The sequence below is a fragment of the Cryptotermes secundus genome, unplaced genomic scaffold, assembly GCF_002891405.2.
Source record: "Cryptotermes secundus unplaced genomic scaffold, Csec_1.0 scaffold364, whole genome shotgun sequence".
NCBI classification, from domain to species: Eukaryota; Metazoa; Arthropoda; class Insecta; order Blattodea; family Kalotermitidae; genus Cryptotermes; species Cryptotermes secundus.
The window spans coordinates 626,882-634,051 of record NW_019733841.1 but is presented as its reverse complement, the minus strand read 5'-3'; positions in this window follow the sequence as shown (position 1 = coordinate 634,051).

Here is a 7,170-nt window from a genome sequence, read left to right as displayed (position 1 = left end):
TCTCTATTATTTCAGGATTTGAAGTTCTCACAGCAATGAGCACGATGATAACTACATCGTTCAGTATTTCGTCAGATGATCTAGATTGGAAATTTACGGTCACAAATCCGATTTTACTGCGATCTATGAACGGACATACTAAAACCCCTTGTCGCAACAGTCGGTAAGATACTTACCTACAATTCCGCACAACTCCTCGATAACATCTAGTGTTATCAATCACGAAGAATTCATATTGTTGTCTTCTGAGTTATGACGCTCCGCAGTCTTGTATGTGTGTTACTAAGTTCACAGGTGTAAAGCGTATCAAGAATTGTGCCCATATACAATAACCATCTTGCATCCTTAGATGTTTGAACCAATGATGTGGATTCATTTCTTGCCGCACCCATTCCAACTTTTTTTTTGTTACGTAAGAACGAAGGCAAAATTGAATGTTATTGAAACTTCTTTCTTGCTCCAACCCAGACAATCCTTTTTGCAGTCATTTCATACTCCTATGCCACTCACTGCAATACAATGTACCGAACTTCAAGATGGTAAAATAGTTTCCTGCCATACTTAATGTACTGAACTGTAAAGTAGACATATTTTAAGTTTCAACACCACAAATTACTTTTCCTCCACAATTCAGACAAGTATCTATCTCAACACTGCATTGTCAAATGATTTGTCTGGTGGTTATACTTAAGGAGTGAGAAACCACTTATTGAGACATAAAAGTGTTCATGTTATGTTCAACAACTTTCATTATATGTATTTAAGATGTTTTTATGCTTTCTTTAAAAAAAAAATAAGTTGAGCATAATACAATTAATAACAGTTAGATTACTGGAGGGATAATGATTTCATGTAAAAGAAATAGAATTATTTTTGCAAAGCAAGTACTGTGATGATTTAGAACTTAAAATAATCAATATTGCGAAGTATTATCAAGAATGATCATAGCGGCAAATAAATCATATTATATTAAAATTATTTTCAATTCCAATAATAAAATGAAAAGTATTTGGGAAATAAGCGGCCTCCATAGTCTAGAGGTAACGTTCCCACCTCATGACGCAGGTTCAAATACCCGGTGGAGGTCGTCGAATTTTTAAGGGCGGAAAAATTCAGGGAACAAGTCCTCTGGGAGGGACTTTAAGCCGTGGGTCCGGTGTCGTAGCTTTACGGCACGTAAAAGAACCTCATACCTCCAAAGGAGGTCACTGAGCCAAATTACGGACGTTTTCCGCGCAACAGCAGTCTCTAATACCTCTGATAGATGGAGGAAGCATTATAGATACCTCTCAGCTAGTAGAGCCGGTCTCGCTGGCTGGGCGGGACTGATGGTAAGCACCAGTACCGGTAGGATATAGAGACTGGTAGAAATCATAGAGCGAAGCACAATGGACCAATACAGGTCTAAGTGCATGGGGAAACCCACTCTCTCCAATAACTAACTAACTAACTAACTAACTAATTTGGGATATAATAAATGAGGACAAAAGTATATCAAAAAATGATAACGGTATTCACTCCATATTTGTAGATAAGAAATTAATAAGGAATCAGAATAAAATTGCAAATGTTTTCAACAAGTACTTTTTATCTATAGCTGATTCTATTATTCCAAATAATAATATATATCCAAATCTGAAACTGTCTACTTGAACCGATCACTTAGATTTATTTAACAGACCTTTTACCAAGATGAAATGGCAGTATGACTCCACTCAGGAAATCAAAATAAATTATTAAGACACTAAAGAGTAAAATTCGAGTGGATACGATGAAATCTCCAATAAAATATTATAACTAAGCCTCCCATTTATAATTTCCCCATTTACTCATATTTGTAATGCAATACTTAACACTGGTGTCTTCCATGATAGATTGAAATTTGCCGTAGTCAGATCACTATTTAAAAAAGGGAAAACTCTTGATGTATCTAACTATAGGCCTATATCCCTGCTAACGTCTTTTTCTAAGATAATTGAAAAACTTATGTATGCTAGACTTATTACACATATCAAAACAAATTAATTTATTGGTTCAAGAACAGCATGGTTTTAGATCACATTTTTCGACTGAGAAAGCGGCTTTTTCATTGATTGATAGCATTTTATCTGTGATGAATAACAAACTACTTGTGGGAGGCATTTTCTGTGATTTACAGAAAGCATTTGATTGTGTAAATCACAAAACATTATTGGAAAAATTAATATTCTATGAAATAGATGGTAAATTTAAATCACTCATTGAATCTTAATTCTCAGGTAGATATCAAAGAGGTGTAATAGGGAACACAATTGATTGTAGCAACTCTTCTGATTGGGAATTAATCAGATGCAGTGTTCCTCAAGGCTCGATCACTTGGCCCACTGTTTTTTCTGTTTTATATAAATGACTTACCAAAAATAATTAATAAAAATAATAAAATGGTATTATTTGTAGATGACACTAGTATTATAGTAACTGGCACGAACGAATTAGACTTTGATATGAACCTTAATCAAAATTTTAAAGATATTAATTCATGGTTTAATGCTAATTTGCTCACTTTGAATATTAATAAATCTCAATATGTTGAATTTCGTTCCATGAATCATTATAATATTACCACACAAATTACTTATGATCAGACTAATTTAACCAATGTAATGGATACAAAATTTTTAGGCTTAATCACATCATATGGAAACAGCATATTGATTATGTTATCAATAAAATTTCCAGTGCATGTTATGCATTGAGAAATATAAAATACATTATCCCTCCAGATACATTAAAGTTAATTTATTGCCCACATTCATTCTACCTTGAGCTATGGTATAATTTTGGGGGGAAGCTCTTCCTGCACTTTTATAACCTAGAATGAAAGTTATGAATTATTACTTTACAGCCTCCCTATATGGATGGAAGCATTTAGAGCACCAAAGGTATCAGAGTTCATTTTAGAACTTCTTGTTTTANGACGGACCAGAATGAAAGACCTTAAACATATTTATATATATACAAAGAACAGATACATGTGGGAGAAAAGTCTTCGACTCTGCTTGCGTTACTTCTTTTGGCTTATTTTGGACTTCACCCATCGTCTGGTATATAAAGACAAAAAAAAACGACGCCGTTTCGGAGACTGGATCTGTCTCCATCTTCAGGTGGATAGGGAAGGATAAACCTACTCAGTTGGGCCCCTTAGAAAGAGCTAGTCTCGATGGGTGAAGTCCAAAATAAGAAAAAAGAAGTACAGTATACACCATCATCAGAATCCTTCCAAGTCTCTCTGCTTACGTTGTTTGCATGCGCATCATTTGTACGGACCAGTATAAACATTCCGATAAAAAAAAAAAGTAAAGGTATTCCTGTAACAGGCCATGGAGGCCCATATGGTTGTGAGATGTTGAGGTTCCCATATTTTCTAGACCATCAGCTCATAGATGGCTGCAAAGTTGTCAGCCCTACGCGGCGGCCGCCCTTTACCCCCAAGAATATTCCAAGAATATTCCTGGTACTCATTTCTGTTAGAGGCTGAGCCGACCCCAGGGCCATAGTGCGGGTGGAAGGATTAGGTCAATTGAAAAAATCCAATGACCTTATCAGGACTTGAACCCGTGACCTTCCAGCTTGTAGCATAGTGCCTCAACCAACTACGGTACCACATGCCCCACATTTCGATAATAAGAGAGTAAAAATTAACTATCACAAAACATAAATAATTTAGAATATGAAGAATTGTTGCTATGAATAGTAGAGATGAGACAGGAATTAAGATGTGTATATACAGTCTGACAATTTAATTCCCGGAATGGCCGCAGCATGTCGCTGGTGTGTTGAGTCAGGCAAACTCATGTACCCAAGCACGTTTGGACACATTTCAACTCGCGTTCGGAGGAAAAGATCCGAACTCTGGCCTGACAAATGGATTCTCCACCATGATAATGCCCCTGCGCATGATGCGTTAAGAATTTGTGAATTCCTGGCTAAGAAATCTATTACAGAAATGGACCATCCACCGTATTCACCTGACTTAGCCCCCCCCCCACCCCCGAACATTTTTGGCTCTTTCCAAAATTAAAAAAATGCCCTGAAGGGACAAAGATTTTCTGACATTCCTGTCACACAATGCAATGTGATGTTACTGCGAGGTTTTCCAGAAAACCATTTTCAAGACTGTTCCTGGCAGTGGCACCATCATCTCACAAAGTGCATAGCTTCACAAGGAGGGTATTTTGAAGGCAACAGCAGCCGCTAGTGCACAGGTAAGCAAATTTTGCTTTCACAAGGACATTCCAGGAATTAAATTGTGACATCTTGTAATATGAAAGAAAACTCCAGTTAGTATTTCAATATAATACAGCAATACGAAACAATGTAGATTCAAACTTACAAAATATTTTTAAAGAATTTCTATTACAGAAGACAATGAGAAAAAATAGGTTTAACAAAACAAAACCACACACTCACTCATTATGTTAAACACAAGCTACAAGTTTTAAAAACAACTGCAGGAAGTCCATAAAATTGTAAATATAATTCTGATTTGTACACTAAGATAAGATGAGACCCCAGTGTGGCCAGTTTCACATATCACATACAGCGCAAGATAAAGTAATGCAAGTGCCATGGAACATGAACAGCAAATTTTTAATGGAAACTGTAATATACATGCCTTCTTTATGGAAGTAAAACATAACAATTTATTATCTAATAAAGAATTTTCTACAAATTTACTTCTCATATGGTTCTAAGAACACTGGTAATTAAAGTGCATAGGCAGAGCAGACAGTGTGAAAAAGTAATGGTTGAAATAGCATAGCAAGGGCCTATCCTCATGCAGAGCTGTCTTAAATTAACCATAGAACAGTTTTTCAGCTAAACAACAACCAAACACAAAGTTCAACATTATTTATTGAAAGGGGGGGGGTGATGACTTCTCCTGTGTCATAACCAAATTCATGGTATAACTGCATTATCATGGATTTGCATATTTGTTGAAACTGTTAATTGATATTGTGATGTATTTGCGGTATGCAGGACACCCCCTCCCCCGCCAGCGGTGACATAACACCTTTGGAGCGTTGTCATTGCTATGGTAATAGGCCAGTAAACACCCTGGCCCCTCCCATGGTGACGTGACCAAGGGATGCCACGGTTGCTATGCAGCAGTAATCACACCCGACAGCGTTGCTAGGCTATTGGCAAACACGACGTTACGCAATAGTGGTGCCTATTACGTAACTGTTTTCTGTGTTGTCCGTAACAAGGCTAAATAAGGAGCAGCGAACAATATTCAACAGTCAGTTACGAGTTAGCCAGGGAGTAGTAGTCAGTTAGTTATTGTGTGATCAGGAGTGACACAGTATGGATGGAACAGTCACCGAATTCAGTTGTAGCGGAAAGAAGAATACTGGAACATGTGATTAGAAGTGACAGCGTGAGAAGAAGATGCTTGGCTCACAAGAGAAGTAATTGGGAGTGTGTAATACAGTGACCCTGGTATAGCTCCCGTATCGTACTCTGAAGACGGGTAGACTACTGAAAATAGAGTGAATAAAATATTGTGTAGGGTTCGTAAACTGTGGAAACCCGTAACAGTGTTATAATTAATTGTAGCCAAGACTTGTAGGTGGTTAAATAAACCAATTAACAATCCGAATGGCGTCTTCAGTAGCAAAACACGCTACAATATATGTATTGATCATGTTTAAAACACAGAGATACTCACTACTCTATGATAACCTATACATAATAAACACACAAACAATAAAACTTGTTAATATAAAATTCTAATGCAATGACAGTAAATTAAAAGAAATGGTTAGTAATATGATATTCTCCAGTTAAAATAATATAACACTTTCAGCTGAATGAGCTTAAAATATGAAATTGGAAGGAAAGGTAAACGTGAATTGAGAGATAACGTGAAATAAAGGCTCAAACATGAGTTTCAAATATTACAGCTATGAGTGCATGACTAATGCAGTAAAATGCTTAATGCTCCTGTTTCAGGCACAGTGACCAACTATCGTGAGATTATTTATAATATTCTTCAATCCTCCTGATTAATGTCTTGATAGTACCCCACAGTAGGACACAGATGCTTCACATCACAACCTTTCCAATCATCCTGTCATTTTATATTACATAACCTAAAAAAATTATCGTAATATTAAATATTATCCTAGAGCTATGGTAAAACCCTAATCATGTAATTTATGTATTAAAAGAAACTGTTGAGAAATGAATAATTATAATTCACATCAGACAGTTTTCATCTGGTACTTGAAATAAGACTGAAATATCAAGACCTTACAGTACACATAAAGAAAATGCAGTAACAATTAAGTGCCTCTGTTGTCATACATGCAACCAGTACAGTTTTTAAAATGTTAGAAAAATATACCAAAATGAATCTATTCTCAATTAGAAAATGGAAAGCATCACCTAAAGAATGGCTAGTACTCTAAGTGTTTTAATGTACTTGCACTATCAGCATATTATATCAATGACCTTAGCAAAGCTTCATGTCTTTAGTGTTAGAGAAAGTTTTACTAGCTATCTGTAGGATGTGAGGATGACAACAGTATATAAATAATACACTGTAGCCAGGGAGACACTGTTTTCTGTGGGATCCACGCAAAGGAGTTTTTTAAAGACGAACAGTGCTACAAGTTAGTTTTGAGTTCTCAGTAGAATATAGCCACAGAAGGTTCATCATAAAACAAGAATAAGAAGTAGGCATGTGAAGACTTGGTGTGTGACTAGAAGATTTAGTCACAGTGAGACTGTTTTAACTTCTTAATTGATTGCATCCTCTTGTGTGTCACAGATATATATATAGGAATTAGGTTAACTGTCACACACAAAAGATACTCACTTTTTAATGTTTTACAATTCGACTTTTATTCCTGCTACATGTTTCAGTCATATAAGACCATCATCAGGCATAGGAATACGTACAGTTACTGAACTACTAATACGGATCCATATCAGTGCAACATGTCATATTATATAATAACATGAATTTTTTTGCCTCAAGTTTGCATTACAATTAAAGTAGAAGATTAAATATAAAAGATATACTATATATCAAGATTTATAAAGTGCTGAATATATTATGGAATATTTTTAACAATATAGTATTAAATATTTTTAACATTCCATAATATATTCAACACTTTATAA